At 42.2% G+C, this 15,578-nt stretch overlaps 1 protein-coding gene across 26 annotated transcripts in view; it reads right to left on the minus strand.

Annotated features, from left to right (window-relative positions):
• The window catches only part of NRXN1 (neurexin 1), a 1,090,355-nt gene that overhangs the window by 912,803 nt on the left and 161,974 nt on the right, over positions 1-15,578 (minus strand). The window lies entirely within an intron of this gene.

The following is a 15,578-nucleotide window of genomic DNA, read 5'->3' on the forward strand; positions in this document are numbered from 1 at the left end:
AATAAAAGCCCATACCTATGAAACATCCATAAAGAATGCAGAATCTCATATCCCCTAAATCTTTCTCCAAATCTAATTTCAGTTAATAATGAGTGAATCAAATTTCAAATATGACCCTAGCAAATTATGAAGGTAACACAAGATACTGTAAATGAATATAAAACAAAAGCACAAGTGATACTTATTATGCTCCAACCTCTGTTTCTTGGCCTGTAGCCCTTTCTATATTTCTCCTCTTCTTTCATAATGTTTTCCCTTCATTCCTTGTTCTAAAGCACCATTATTTTCTAGGCTCCTTTACCGCTCATTTAACAGTCATTCACTTCTTTCCTCATTCACTTATTTTAATTGAACAAAGCTCATCTTTTTTCCCCCCTAGTTAAACTAACAGCCCATTTCCCATACCAAAGCTGCTCTGCTCATCCACATTTTAAGTCTGTTCTCTTTCCTCACCACAAGCTTCAGGAGTAGAAGTGTTTAGGAACATTCCATGAGCAGCTCAGCCAGTGGCTAATTTGGGAGAACAGGCAGCCATTTTAGCATCTTCCTATGAGAACTATTATTATTCACTGACTGGTGTTCTCATTATCCTGGTAACCATATCATTATAGGACCATATGATGCAGTTCAGTGGTAGAATACGTGCTTATTATGCACAGGGTCCTAGGATCACTCCATTAAGCCCAATAGGACACAGGGCCAGGAAAGAGTTTTAGAGAGCTATTGCTAGTCAGAATAGACACAACAGCATTGTCCTGAATCTAGTAGAAAAGAGCAGGAGTCCAGTAGCACCTTAAAGGCTAACAAAATTTCTGGCATGGTATGAGCTTTTGTGAGCCACATCTCACTTCTTCAGATACAGCTAGAATGACTTGCTACTGGACTCTTGCTCGTTTCTACTGCTGCAGACAGACTAACATGGCTACCCATCGTGATCTGTCTCCTGGATCCAGGTACAGATGGAAGCATACGGAAAAAATATATGAATTGAAGGATACCTAATTGCCAAGCAAGGTGTGATTTCTTCCTGCACAGCTTCTTTCACAACTCTTGGCAGGTGAACCCTGCTTAGATAATTGATGGAAGGCAGAGGTGCCAGCCACTAGGTGAATACAATCTCCAACTCATCCTGGAAAGGTCCCAAAGCTATTCCCATCTGAACAGCTGTTTCAGAGAAATGAACACTTGAATGGAATCCAAGCCCAGGTGGGCAGATGCCCATCTCATTAAATGGCAATGTTAAAATCCATCTCCCTCCTTCATAACGCTCGTAGGACTGTCAAGGACTCAGTGACACACAGACTCAGGACTTTGTCTCACTGGGATTAATTCCAAAGACTGGCTTTGAAAACTTGGCCTTGTGTTGATGGCACTCTGGCAAAAGCAGAGCAGGAAAGGGCATATTGGAGTGAGAACACAAATCTTCTATGGCTAAGATGTGTTACAGAAAACATTTTCACAGTTCAAGTGCCATTAAAAGCCCTCCCTTCAGGGCATTTCTGTTCACTGTTTCTCAGCATGGAAACAAGTTGCCTGGCTTTAGCCTCTCTGCACTTCCAAGCCTTCCAGCCTCGAGGGGCTCCAGTTAAATCCCAAACTGGCAGATGGATGTTCCTTTGTCAATAAAACAGCCCCACTAAGTTCATTGGCTTGCAATCAGGTGTGAAAGTGCTAATGGGCTCTTTCGCTGCAGCTGCTACAGATTGGGAGCTTTCTCAGCTTTTAAGAGGTCTGCCATTCTGTGCCCTAAAACAAACAAACCCACCAAGCAAAATCTCCCTGAGCAGTTTGGAGGGTGAATTTGGGATTCCACAGAGGACACTGACATTGCACCACTGTGGTGTAGTACTGCAGTGGGCTGACTTCAATTAAAAGCAGTGTCTATTGTTTTTGCTACATTCCCTATGATGCGGTTTGAAATTTGCTAAGCAAGAGAGGGCAAAGGCAGAGCTCATCTGCATTAAGTGATCCTCAGAATGCACTTTTGCTGAGGACCATAAGAGTTGTCTTGCATGATCAGACCAAAGTTTAATTGTTTCCTTTGAAAGAATCCAAGAGATCTACAGTTGCTGGAAATCAACACTGGAAATTGGCCACTAGTCTAACTGTAGATCATTATAGTGTTGCCAACATGCCTGGAGAAAAAAAAATCCTGTCCCTTTAATTGCAGATGGTATGGAGGTAAATCACCTGGCAAATAACATCCCATTAAGTCTTTACTAAACGACAGGAGTTTTTTTCCCCAAGCTCTTGGCAACCCATCTATCTAAAATATTGATATCCTGTCTCTCCCCCAAAGGGCTCATGGTAGCTTTAAAAGTATGCTCAGCAGCAGCCCTAACAAAAAAAACCCCGCACAATTAAAAAATGACAACAGTAATGGAATAATATTGTCCCAACAGCAGTAACATACCAGTACCACCCTATACCAAACACACTCCAATTCTCGAGTCATCTACCCAAAAACTAGGGATGACAGCCTCCAGGTAGCCCTGGGGATCTCCCGCAATTGCAGCTCATCTCCAGACTGCAGAGATAATTTTCCCTGGAGAAGAACTGACACTTTGGAAGGTGGACTGTGTGTAGGGTTGCCAGGTTCCTCTTCACCACCGGCAGGATATTTTTGGGGCGGAGCCTGAGGAGGGCGGGATTTGGGGAGGGGAGGGACTTCAATGCCATAGACTTCAATTGCCAAAGCAGCCATTTTTTCCAGGTGAACTGATCTCTATCGGCTGGATATCCTTTGTAGAAGCAGGAGATCTCCTGCTACTACCTGGCAGTTGGCAACCCTAACTGTGTGGCACTATACCCCACTGAGATTCCTATCTTCCCCAGGCTCCACCCCAATTCTGCAGGAATTTCCCTACCTGGAGCTGGCAACTCTACCCACCAACCCCTGCCGCTGGCCGGAGGAGGGGGGGGGAGAGTGACAAGCCTAATTAAACACCAGTGAAAACCCCTAGCAAATAATACTGCTTACTCCTTGGAAAGGTCAGCAAGAAGAAAGCCTTTACCTCATGCAGAAGACCATTCCGCTTCAGTGGTGCTACAACTTAGAAGGCATGGGCTAAAGTAGAGAAGGATCATATGTTCCCTGGGGGGGTGCCGGGGGACTTCAAAAAATTAACTAGTGCACAGGAAGGGAGAAAACTGTACCCTACAATGTTTTTCATTAGCAAAAGAGGGAGAATGAGCTCTTTTTAACACAGAAAAGGCTATGTTGGGGATTGTGGGCACTGGGTACACAAAGGGGAAGTGGCTATATTGAGGAAAGAAATTAAGAGACTGAATGGGAAAGCCGATTGGGTCCAACCCATGGTGCGAAGGACAGATTGTCTGATTTGATCCAGGAAATCTTGTGCCTAAAGCTGGACTCACCAAAAAGCTGGCCAATGGTGCAATCCTATGCAGAGTTACAGCCGTCTAAGCCCATTGACATGAATGGGTTTAGACTAGATTAACTTTCTTTAGGATTGTACAGCTGGCCAACAGTGCAATCCTATGCAGAGTTACAGCTGTCTAAAACCATTGAAATGAATGGGTTTAGACTAGATTAATTTTATTTAGGATTGCACTGCAAATTATTTTGGGACATTCATGTTCCCTGGTTTGCAGAGATGTAAGTATAATTAGGATAACACCCTGAGATTATTTTGAGGCAGGGCCTTCAAACTTGATAAACAATGCTGATTTAAAAACACACACAATATATTAAATAAAGTTTGTCTCCACATGATCCTTTTGAGTTCAGAGGGATTATATAATATATATGCTGGTGTAATTGGGGTATGATGGTTTAATGTGAATGTTGGAAACACTGCCTTATTTTTTTAAAAAATAACCAAAAACAGGGCCATCAAAACATTTGCTTTACTTTTGCCTTAGAGATAAGTTATTCCGTTTTCAGTGCCTTCTTCCAACATCTCGTATTTTCAAGTACTGTCTGTCAGACATCATGATTTGCACTTGCTTTATCTTTTTCTATTTTTAAAAAAAAAACATGTAAGGCAATTATAGCTTTCTTTAAATAGAGCTGTATAATGAGAAAATGCTTCCCATAATTAAGAGGGGAGAGAAATTAAGAACTTCCTGGCAAAATGAATTCCCATTTCTCCTGCTGGAGTAGGCGTTTCTTATGAATTAAATACAGAACACTGCAGTGTGTACCTCATTACTGGACTCTAAAGTTTAGTAAGATTATCTTGTTTCTCTATACTATGGGCAGTTGGGGCTACCTTTCCCAAATGCTTACTCTTCTATATTTAAGGGGTTTGGCTGTGTTGTCCCTACACCCTGTTCACTAATATATAAATGTGGAAAGCAATGGACGCAACAGGTTTGGGATCTATCAGTGGTGAAATAACATCTCACTCCACAGGTAGTTTCTGTGAAAATCACAGCATTGGAAGAGAAATGTTTAATTTGAGCTCTGCTAATTCTCAGAGACTAGTTTGCTGTAGCCTAGTGTACAAAGGCTCCAGAACAACCAGACTTGTTGGAAAAAATGTCAACTGATATGAAAGAATAGGCTCTGAATATAACTGTATGTGTGCGTGTTTGTGTGTAATATCAGTGAGTAAAATAAATAAATGAAAGCCATATAACAACAATAGAATCTTACAGTAAAACAAAATCTTTAGACAGCCAAACCAAAAGCCAGGCAAAAGAGATATGTGTTACACGCCCCCCCCCCCCCAAAAGCAAATAAAGAACAGCTTTGATTTTCACGGAGCAACTCATTCCAAATTCTATAGGGAACTTCCATAATGATCCTGATTCTCAACATGACTGATCAGGCCTGCACAAAGTCAGAACACAAAGCAGGGCCCGATCCAAGGCACATGACTGGCATGGAGCTAATGGAGAGGTAGTCCCTCAGATTTGTGAGGGCTCGGTTAAGAAGGGCTTTATAGCTTAATAGTAGCATACTGAACTGGGCTCAGAAGTCTATAGGCAGCCAATGACATAATACAAGCTGGATCTATTTACATCTCCCAATATTCTTAAAGAGAACAATCACATTTTGTACTTGCAGAAGCTTCTAAGTCATCTTTATGGGCAGCCCCAAGTAAAGAGCCTTAGAAATCATTGCACAAACCCCTCTATTCAGAGAGTCCTCCCACCCAAGTCCTTCCTTCCTTCCTTCCTTCCTTCCTTCCTTCCTTCCTTCCTTCCTGTGGCAGCTCAAAATACCCCCCCACACAAAATTGAGCTCCTGGGGGGGGGGGTCACCTGTCCCGCCAGAGTATAATTGGGGGGGGGACTACCACTGGAGGGGGGAATCAAGAAAGGTGCATGGATGGAAATGGGATTAGAGGGTAAGAGCTAATGATAGTTGGCAATTCATAAGTCTCAACAAACTGAGTGGGAGGGGTCATGGTTCAGAGGAAGTGTACAAATTTTGCATGCTGAAGGTCCAAGATACAATTCCTAACATCTCCAGGGAACAGCCTGAAAGTCTGGACAGCCGCTGCCAGAAAAAGTAAATACTGAGTTAGATGATCCAATTAACTTGCAGTATTATGTATATGAGCTGTAGGAAACCATAGGAAGAGAGAGCCTTCAGCCTGTTGGAAGGAAATCATTATAAGCTTTTCCTATGTGATCTACTTTGCAGAGCAGCAGTTAAGCCAATGAAGAGCTGAAGTTAAGTTTTGGGTTTGACTGATCCCAAATGTTTAGTGTAAGGCAGTAAATTAATAAAATAATAAATAGCCAACTCAAAGCATTGCATTTGCCATATTGAACATTCTGGAAATGTTAAGATAATTATTTATCTTCCAAATTATCTTATGAGTTGGAAGGCCTACCTTAAGTGTTTCAACCCTGCTTCTACATCTGTATCTCCTAATGTGCCGAAGCCCATTCCTGCAATTTGAAAGCTACCATTCAATGGGAGCATGAGCACAAGCCACTCAGACATACACCCATTAAAGTTATTTCCCCAAGACACTCACAAAGGAAAAAATATCTCCATAGGTTCAGGCACTCTCATGGAGACCCTCAGTAATCAAAAGCAATTTGCTTGCAACTATTCATATTTACGATAAAACAAAGGCATTTCAATATGACAGTGCAGCTCAAGGGGCGCGGCTAGTATGAAATTAATCAGCTCCCCTGGGTTCCTTGGGTACTCAACTGCTTTTTCTACTTCGTAACGATTAACCATATTTCTTACTGTTTATGATCCAGCTGAGACCTACTGCATGCACAGCTTAGGTGGACAGCTAATCTATTCCCACAACAAATATAGCATTTCAACTGGGTTTCAGAAAGTGCATATACAGCAAAGGCGAAGCATTTTCACACAGGTTCTTTCTTACTTTGACAGATTAATTAGAAACCACTTAGAGCTGAACCAAAGAGGCATCACAAAGGTAATATCAATAAAAATTTCATCCCATCTGAATAATCACAATCTGGATAAAGTCCTCTTTGGTTTCAATTTGACAACAAAGAAAGTGAATAAGATGTACAAGCAACAAAATGTGAATAAGAAGATTGAGTGAACTGGATAGCCAAATGGTTCCAAATAGTATTATGTATAGGTAATATCAGGTGCTAGAGGGACTGCAGATGTGCAGAGGAAACTGCCAGGCCTGAAGACACTGGGGAAGCATTCCAGAGACAGAGATGTGGCAGAAACCCATCTGGAAGGGAAGGGCGGGGTTGAATCGATAAGTAAAGGAAAAACAAGGAGAATGAGCAGTATAAAAGAGGATTGGGCAGACTGAGGAGTTCGTGAGCAGAATGGCTATGGAGAATGAGAGCTGGATTCTACAAACTCTCTTCCTCTTAGTGAGAAGTCTTACCCTGGAGATCAAAATCTGTTCCTTGTTTATTTATTTAGACATTCATAACCTGCTTTTCTCACTAGTGGAGAACCAAAGTGACTTTTCAACATTATTCTCCCTTCATTCTGTACCCACCATGACAAACCTGTTTGGTAGGTTAGGCTCAGACCTTGACCCAAGGTCACCCAGTGAGCTTCCATGGGAGATTCCTCTTCCAAAAAGTCCTCCCCAAACCGACACAATTCTGGCTTCTCTCAAGGCTGCTTCTTGCTATCTAGGTACAAAACTTAATATTTTTTCTTACTGCCCAAATTCAATCTACTTCTTGATTCCCATGGCTCCCCCCTCCTCAAACACACAGGGGAAAGCTGTTTTTCCCCCTCCGCCTTGGTTGTTAACTGGCGTAATTGACAAACTATCAATGTTTGCAGTACCATTAAAAGAGGACTGAGGCAAGAGTTAGTTCAGTTAGCTTTGGGCTGCGTTCAGTTTGGTATGGTGTTAACCCAACTCAAAGCAAAGCGCCACATATCGAAGAACTGGAACACATGATAAGAAGGTGAAACTTTTGCTGAATTGTGTCATTTCAGGCTCATAAGTGGAGAACTGCATCTGTGATTCCCTCTGTTAAAACGAGTTGCTATACAAACAAATACAGCACATCAGGGAGAAAGCTAGATAGAACCCTTTTCTCCCATCTGCAGAAAGTTCATTGAACATCTGATATATTTATACCTCTCCACTCTATGGTTCTGTCTGTTATAATTTTCATCACCCCATAATATCAATTGAATCTTGCCCAGCTGAGTTATTTAAGAAGAATAAGAGTTGACTTTTATACCCCGCTTTTCTCTACCTTTGAGGAGTCTCAAAGTGGTTTACACTCACTTTCCCTCCCTCCCACAACAAGCACCTTGTGAGGTAGGTGGGGCTGAGAGTTTTCTGAGAGACGGTGACTAGCCCAAGGTCACCCAGCAGGCTTCATGTGTAGGATTGGGGAAAACAACCCAGTTCTCGAGAATAGTCTGCTGCTCTTAACCACTACTACACCATGCTGGCTCACATAAGGACATTTGTGCGTACTTAAGTTCTTTAAAAACACATTTTTGAGCCATGAGTCACCAAGCTAGACCCTGCAGAACAGCTATGATGGAGCTGAGCGGGATGAAATTGAGACATAAGAGTAGTCTGGAGTAATTTGTTCATACCATCTATTTGTTCACATTCACCTTAACTTCTCATGCAAAGGGAGAATGAGAATTAAGCTGAAAATCAACATCTTCTGGCAAGGTCATGGGCTCTTGACTCATGGGTTTTCTTTTTTCCCCATGATAAATGCTTGCGCAAGCAAAAGTAGGGTAGTTCCAGTGAGTGGAGTTCACAGTGCCATCAGGGAAACACAATCACCTCTGATTGAACCAAGCAAGCCAGCAAGAGAGTGTGGCTGCACTAACATGTTGTTCTTTGCTTGGGTTGGCAATGTATGAAAAATGTATAAATCCAGAATGTATAAAAATTCTCTAAAGTAGAAATGTGTGACCCTCCTCCTAAGAAGTAACCTCAAAGTTTGATTCACAGTGGGTAGCCGTGTTAGTCTGTTTCGGTTATGGTTAAATTTGGCATCATAGGAAAGGGAGGAACCTCCCTGAGAAATCATGCTAGACAAATTATTTTGGCTTTATCAAAATTTCTCAAATGCTTTTGTCCAAACTATAACCCAGGGTGGTACAGAATTTGAAAACTCACTCAGAATATTTTAATATATTCCTCCACCCTGGATGTTGCTCCTATGACTGTTTCCAGCACTGGCTTTCTCTTTCCTCCCCCCACTCTTGCTGCTGGCCTTTTCCTCCTTGATGAGGGCTGCTGATGCTTCCGCTTCAACAGCAACGTTCATTTGGGTTGTTATGCAGCCCCCAAATGCATAACATAAGATCTTGTGATGTCGTGTTGTAAGATTTTAAGTTGATATTACAAAATAGCAATAACCCCCCCTTACTATTTTTTTAACTTTTCAGATTTTTCTCCATGTTTGTAGGGGAGAGGGACCTTATCTGTACATAGCCTTATTATGTGGGGTCATGTTCAAAATTAGATATAGAGATACTTTTTGTGCTTACTGTGGCCGTCTGCAACATATTTTCAAACATATATTGTTTAAATGTGAGTAATTTTATCCACAATTAATATGCTGTAATTAATGTGGTATAACACTGAAGAGTTCTATGATTTCAATTCCATGAAGTTTATCTTGATTTCCCAATTCTGGTAATCCTATTGTGAGTCAATGAGACACCTTTGGTCCAAACGATACACTTTTTGTTTGCTATAAAATTTATTTTCAACTTTCAACTTCAAGTTTTCCACAGTTTGCAGAAAGCAAAAACTATACAAAAACAGCAATCTGCTATTCCTGCTCTCAAGTATTTGGGGATATTTGCAGTGTTGCTCACAAAATACTATAAATGCTTTTAAATTCCAGTTAAAATGTCCAATAGTACAAATTTGTATGCCGACATTATATTTGATACATTTTATGTTGTGCAAGCAGTTTAAACAGTTTTGCTTTGATGACCAAGTACGGTATATATTTCAATTTTTCATAAAATTTTCATTTTTTCCCCTGGTAAAAGAATTTAAAAATTGGTATTTTTTTACATCTTTGTTTGTAACTTTGCCTTTATCTGAGTTGTCACAGGCCATGACTGGACTTCATTAATCACAATATGTCCTTTACATAAGGTATGGATTGGTGAGGTGATGCTAAACCCTGAAGGTGAATGGCATGACCTGGGAAATGAATATACCCTGACTTGAACAAACAGCTACTTTCAATTAAAGAGAAGCCTTTTCTATTTTCTTGTTCCTTAAAATTGGGTGGCGAGAGCAACTGCCCTCCAGCCATTCAAAGCTGTTGAAATTGGCACTTGAGAGTTGGACCAAATGACCTTGGCAGTCCCGCAGGGATCACACAGACCTTGGCAGCCATACAAGACTGGTGCTTAGCCAAGGACGGCATTTGATCATTTTAAAAACCGGTATTGAAGAGCTTGCTTCGGAGTTAACAGACTTCCAATCAATATCTCATCATTTGCTACAGTTTTTGCTGGGGGAGAAAGGGTGGAGCTAATTATTTTGTGCAAGGCATAATATAAATCAGGAGATGGGCCCTGTACCTTTCACCCCTTCTGATCTAATATGCTTTCCTTGTTTGTTTATGCTCGTGCTATCCAATTCTTCACCTTTGCCTTTTGCCAGGCTCTACCCACCAGAAATTAATCGAGGAAATGAATCTCTATAAGGGATGAACAGTTTTTCCCCCTGTTCCAATCTGCTGTTCTGAACCTTTGTCCTGCACTGTGTACCATTTCCCCTTAATTCAAGTTTACGCAGGAGAATTTCTAAAATTAATTCCAGAACTGGAACATGACCAGGGTGCTGCAGCTTTCAGTTTATTTGTTTACTTGTATCCTTCCCCACTTCTGCATTACCCATGCATATGTGTGCTTTGATAAGAAGTCTACAATTTAGCAATCTCAATGCAATTGTGCATTTCCTTGCATGGAAGTTCCTTTTTTGTCTGGTGTTCTGCTGACATGAACATGTGCTATTGTTTAGTGGAAGCAGAAACTTAAACAAGGCTACTCAATCTATAAATCTTAGAAGCATATAATTTCTCTGCTCCTCTATGAAATTAATTTTTTTTAATGTTTTTTGTGTTTGCTACCTTGTGGATCCTGATTGGGTGGAAAGGCAGGATGAAAATGTTTGAAATAAATAGATATATTAGGCACCATACATGTTTTCTGCTTGCCTGAAATCTAGTGTTGACAACCTCCAGGTACTAGCTGGAGACCTCCCACTATTACAACTGATCTTGAGCCAATAGAGATCAGTTCCTATGGAGAAAATGGCCACTTTGGCAATTGGACTCTATGGCACTGAAGTCCCTCCCCTCCCCAAACCCTGCCCTCCCCAGGCTCTGCCCCAAAAACCTCCCACCAATGGTGAAGAAGGGCCTGACAACCCTAATGAAATCCCAGGCTCCTTGCTTCTCGAATGCAGCATAAATGCAAGGTGCCTTGCATGCATAGTTTCTATGACGGCTGACATCCATACTAAGTACATTTTCCCAAGTTCCTGATGCTCAGGAGAGTGCTGTAACAGTTGTTATGGTGCAGGAGAAGGAAGTTTCACAAAAACAAAACAAAAACCTTCCTACTGCTACTGCCAGACAGGTAAGCTGGAGGGAGGGACAAGATCTTCTGCAGCATGGAATTCTTCTCAAAGAACTTTCAGAACGGTAACGAGGAATGCCACACATTTCCCAGTGAACTAGTTTGGTTCATTGTCTGTGAGTGTCAAACAAGGTAAGTTCTTCTGCCAGTCAAGGATATGTTTGGCTTTCACAGAGCAACTCAAACAGCTGCCAATTTGCAGCTCTCTACTGGTTAGAAGCTGACAAGTAGCTGATTTGGAAATCAGTTATAAGTATGGTTCTTATCCACCCCACCCCATCAGCAAAATAACTAAACATTGTAGTTGTAAATGAGAGCTCTCCTCCCCACCCCCCAAGCTGGGCAGGGACAGAAGCTTTTTGATCGCTGCATTGGAAAAAGAAGAGTAGAATGAGCTTGTTTATTTCCCCCTCCCTCTAAGCCCCATGGGGACAGATGAAATGCTTTAAGTCTTCTGCACATTATTCTCAACTGATGAACTTTCTTTAACTTTTCTTTTCTTTTTAAGATAACAGAATAGTTCTTTATATGTAGCTGTAATTTAGATGACCCAACCCCCTGCGTTGTTGTTTTTTACTTGCTGGAAACTGAAAATAGCATAAACATTAGTGGAAACAGGGATATCTTCTGCATTCCCCCCCTCCCCAGTTCAGCAGAAAGGGTTATTGCAGACAACGTTCCAAACAGAAAAATTTCATCTGGCCTTAATCAGCAGCAGGGAGTCCGAAACCAGCAAGAGGGTTTCACACAAGGAGATTAATAACACCGTGTTTTTGGAATGTGATAAAGCAGATGGAATGATATTCTGCAAAAATGGCATTCAGAGGTTTTACACCACAGGCAAATCGGTTAATAACACTCCGAGCAGCAGAAGGATCAAAGAAAGAGCATTTTTCATCTAGCCCAGTGTCTGGTAAACAACTGCTTCCATGGTTCATGAGTTCCATTTTTGTAGATGTTCTGCTTTTGCAAAAGTCAATTTGCCTGAAAAATATAGCACGGTGAGTCAGCTCAAGGTGTTTGCAATACTTCTTCCTCTGAGGGCTGCACATCAAAGATTTATAGTGGGTTATGAGAAACAATGCTGAACTGACAAGCACTTCATGCCAGGGAGTGGCTCCCAAGCTTAAGAAAATATTAGATCATTATTAACTGAGCGTACTTGGAGGGGGGGGGAAGCAAATACAAATTTACTACAGGTCATAAAATCTGAAAAATGTCTTAATTCTGTGCAAACAGATGCTGGGACAAGTAGAAAGTTTATGGACAGGCAGCATATGCATTTCAAACTGTAAAAGGATCATTGAATTGCTTTTGCATCACAATAGGCTTTGGTTGGGAGAAGGGAGAAGATTCTCAGCTTGCTGGCAAAAAAGGGCTGAACAATATAGAATGGTAGAAAAGAACTGCTCTTTTCTACCGCTAAAGACAGACTAACACAGCTACCCATTGTAAGATATAACGGTGTCCGAGTGCACTAACAATTACAAGACTGTCCTTTTTTTCTGGCTAATAGTACAATTCTAAACAAAGTTACACACCTCTAAATCCACTGAAGTCAACACATTTACAAGGGTGTAACTCTGTTTCGGATGGCACTGCAATAGAACACTAGTATTTAAAAATCATCATTGTTATTAAGACTGTCCAATATTATAAAATGTATGATACGTCCATATTTAAAATTCTGTGTAGAGTTCTAATCACCCTGGTCCAAAGCAAGAGTTTTGTAGGGCTGTAGAAGATACAGAAAAGGCATCTAAAACAATGAAAACAACTGGATGGTTGGAATAGCCTTGCAACAAAGAAATAGAAGGGCCGCACTAGCTAAATTGCAATGCTACAATGGCCAGAAGCATTGTGCGTTTGGACAGTTACAAAATAAATGAAATGAAAGTACTCTGTTATGTTAATATAATTATCCTAACTGGGGGGAAAAAGAGAACTGGTAATATCTGGCAAACTTTGGAATTGACTGTTATTCTGGCATTTGACCAGCATTCATGGAGATTACTGGAGGAAGGGGAGAGGGAGAAGGAAGTGATTTTGCAAGTAATGTAGCTGACAAGGACATTTTCCAGTTAGCAAGCTACACAGATATTTCTATTGGAAAGAATTCCAATGCTGGCTCACTGGTTTGGAGAAAGAGTTTATTAAGCAGTTGCTATTTGTTTGCCCTTCTGTTTTCTTTGGTGCCGAGTCTGCCAAGCACAGGGGCAAATGTTTTGCCTTTGGACTGGCATGTAGGCCATGCTGCTGACTCGGGGGATAGAAAGAGACACTGTACTTAAACATCAATAAGTGGTACTGATGCTGCAGTAGATAAATAGGGTTGAATGTTTTCACAAGTTACTGTGAATGCACAATTATTTTTTAAAAATACGTACACTGAGTAATTTTCATGTTACATTCAACACATGTACAGCTGCACATGTGATACCAACCCACATATATCCAAGTATTGGTCTCTGGTTTCAATGTAAAAGTGAATGGGCCATAGCTATTTCTTACAAACAGGATGCAGAATATACACCCATTCATGGTAACATGTGAACAGGGCTAATTTAGATGGAGGCCCTCCTCTGCAATGCTAAGCAGAGTGACACACTTCTAAGTATATTGAAGTCTGTGGTCTTAGAAGGGTGCAACTCTACTTAGGATTGCACTGTCACTCCCTATGATCCTAGACTCATCTTCTCATAGTGATGCACTCTAATCAGTAATACAAGAGAGAGGCAGATAGACTTAGGGGGAAATCGTATAAGATATGAGAGATCCTTGATGAAGTCTGGAGAGAAGACTGGCACTATTTGGGCAGGGCATTGGTGCTGGGGTGGGGGAGTTAACCCTATTCTGCAGCACCTATTTTCCAGTAAGAACTGCCCCTCTACCTGTTGCTATAACCATCAGCAGTGGATGGTTATAGATGGTTATAGTGGATCGTACCCTTATCATTCTACTCCATTGAGCAAAGTTTGAAGCCTTCCTCCACCTGTCCTTTTTTTCCCCCTGGCTAATAGAACAGTTGGCTCTTTAAACTGGAGGAAAGCTCCCTGGAGTGTTATTGGATCCACCCCATTATTTTTTCTTGCAGCCCAGCTATGAGAGCAGAAGTGAATGAGACTGGGAGAAAAATGCTGAAAGCATGAGAACACAGCAATGTAAGACACGGGAAGGGACACGGTTTTGAACACATTAACGGGAGCAAAAAGCAAACAGGTGGAAGGTACTTCCAGAACATGGATACATTTAGAATGATGTGCAAGCTGCAAGGAAACCAGGAGATGAAGAAAGCTCCAGTTTCTCCTTCCACCCCAATTACCAGGCTGGATGGCCACCTGTCAGCAGTGCTGATTCTATTACCTTAGGCAGATGATGAGAGGCAGATGATGACATCTTGGTCATCTTCTGGGCAAGGAGTAGGGGTCACTGGGGTGTGTGGGGGGAGGTAGTTGTGAATTTCCTGCATTGTGTAGGGGGTTGGACTAGATGACCCTGGTGGTCCCTTCCACATCTATGATTCTATACCAATTAATATACATACTGATTGCTTCACTTGAGCTTTGTGGTGGCGTTTTGCAATTGCTGCACATGTCTGCTTGTTCCTCATGGCCACCCATTTGCGTGCAGGATTATGATTCATTTCATGTCTCCGCACGTTACCCAAAATATACATTTAAAGTGAAATGCAAAAAGCTTAACCCTCCACACACAATGTTGCCATGTGGCGTGCAAGTTCTCTTTCTAAACCAATATAGAGGTCAGGATGTAACATTCTCCTATCCCTTGCTTTCATTCAGCAAACAATAAACACCAACCTAGTAAAACATGTTCAGAAAAAAATCAGCACTTGCATAGATTTAATCCAAAGTAAATAATTATCGAGGTTTTTTCTCTCCCATGAGGACATCAATTGGATTGTCTAGATCCGTGTTGGCGAACCTATGGCACGGGTGCCACTTCCGGCACGCGTAGCCCTTTCTGCCGGCACGCACGGTTCCTCCAAGCCGCTGGCTTTTCCAGCTCTGCCCCACCCCGGATGGGGGAGGCTGTAGCCCAGGGGTGGGGAACCTCCGACATGATTGGCGGTGGCCCCCGGACTCTCCCACAGAAGCTGCCGCCATTGCCGCCGCTGGAGCGTGCGCGGCCAGCCAGGCGGGTGGGAGAGCGGGGAACAGAAGCCGAGCGCTCACACTCGGCATGGCCGGTGGCTTCTCCGGCACCCTCTGGGCCTGTGCGGGCGGAGGGGCATGGCTGGTCGGTGGGTGCGAAGGAGGCGCCCTCTGCCCCACCCTGCTTGCCTCTCACAAGCCTGCCGCCGCGCCCCACCGAGTGGCAAATCCAAGGCAAAACCTCCCATGCATAAATGGCCTCTTTCTTTTTCTGTCTCCCTCTGTCCTTTTCTTTCTCTCCCTTGCTCCATTTCTTTCTCCCTTTCTGTCTCTTTTTCTTTCTTTCTCTCCCTCCCTTCCTTCCCTTTCCCCCTCCCTTCCCTTCTTTCCTTCCTTCCTTCCTTCTTTCCCTCCAGCGGCTTCTCCGGCACCCT

The sequence above is a fragment of the Euleptes europaea genome, chromosome 7, assembly GCF_029931775.1.
Source record: "Euleptes europaea isolate rEulEur1 chromosome 7, rEulEur1.hap1, whole genome shotgun sequence".
NCBI lineage: Eukaryota > Metazoa > Chordata > Lepidosauria > Squamata > Sphaerodactylidae > Euleptes > Euleptes europaea.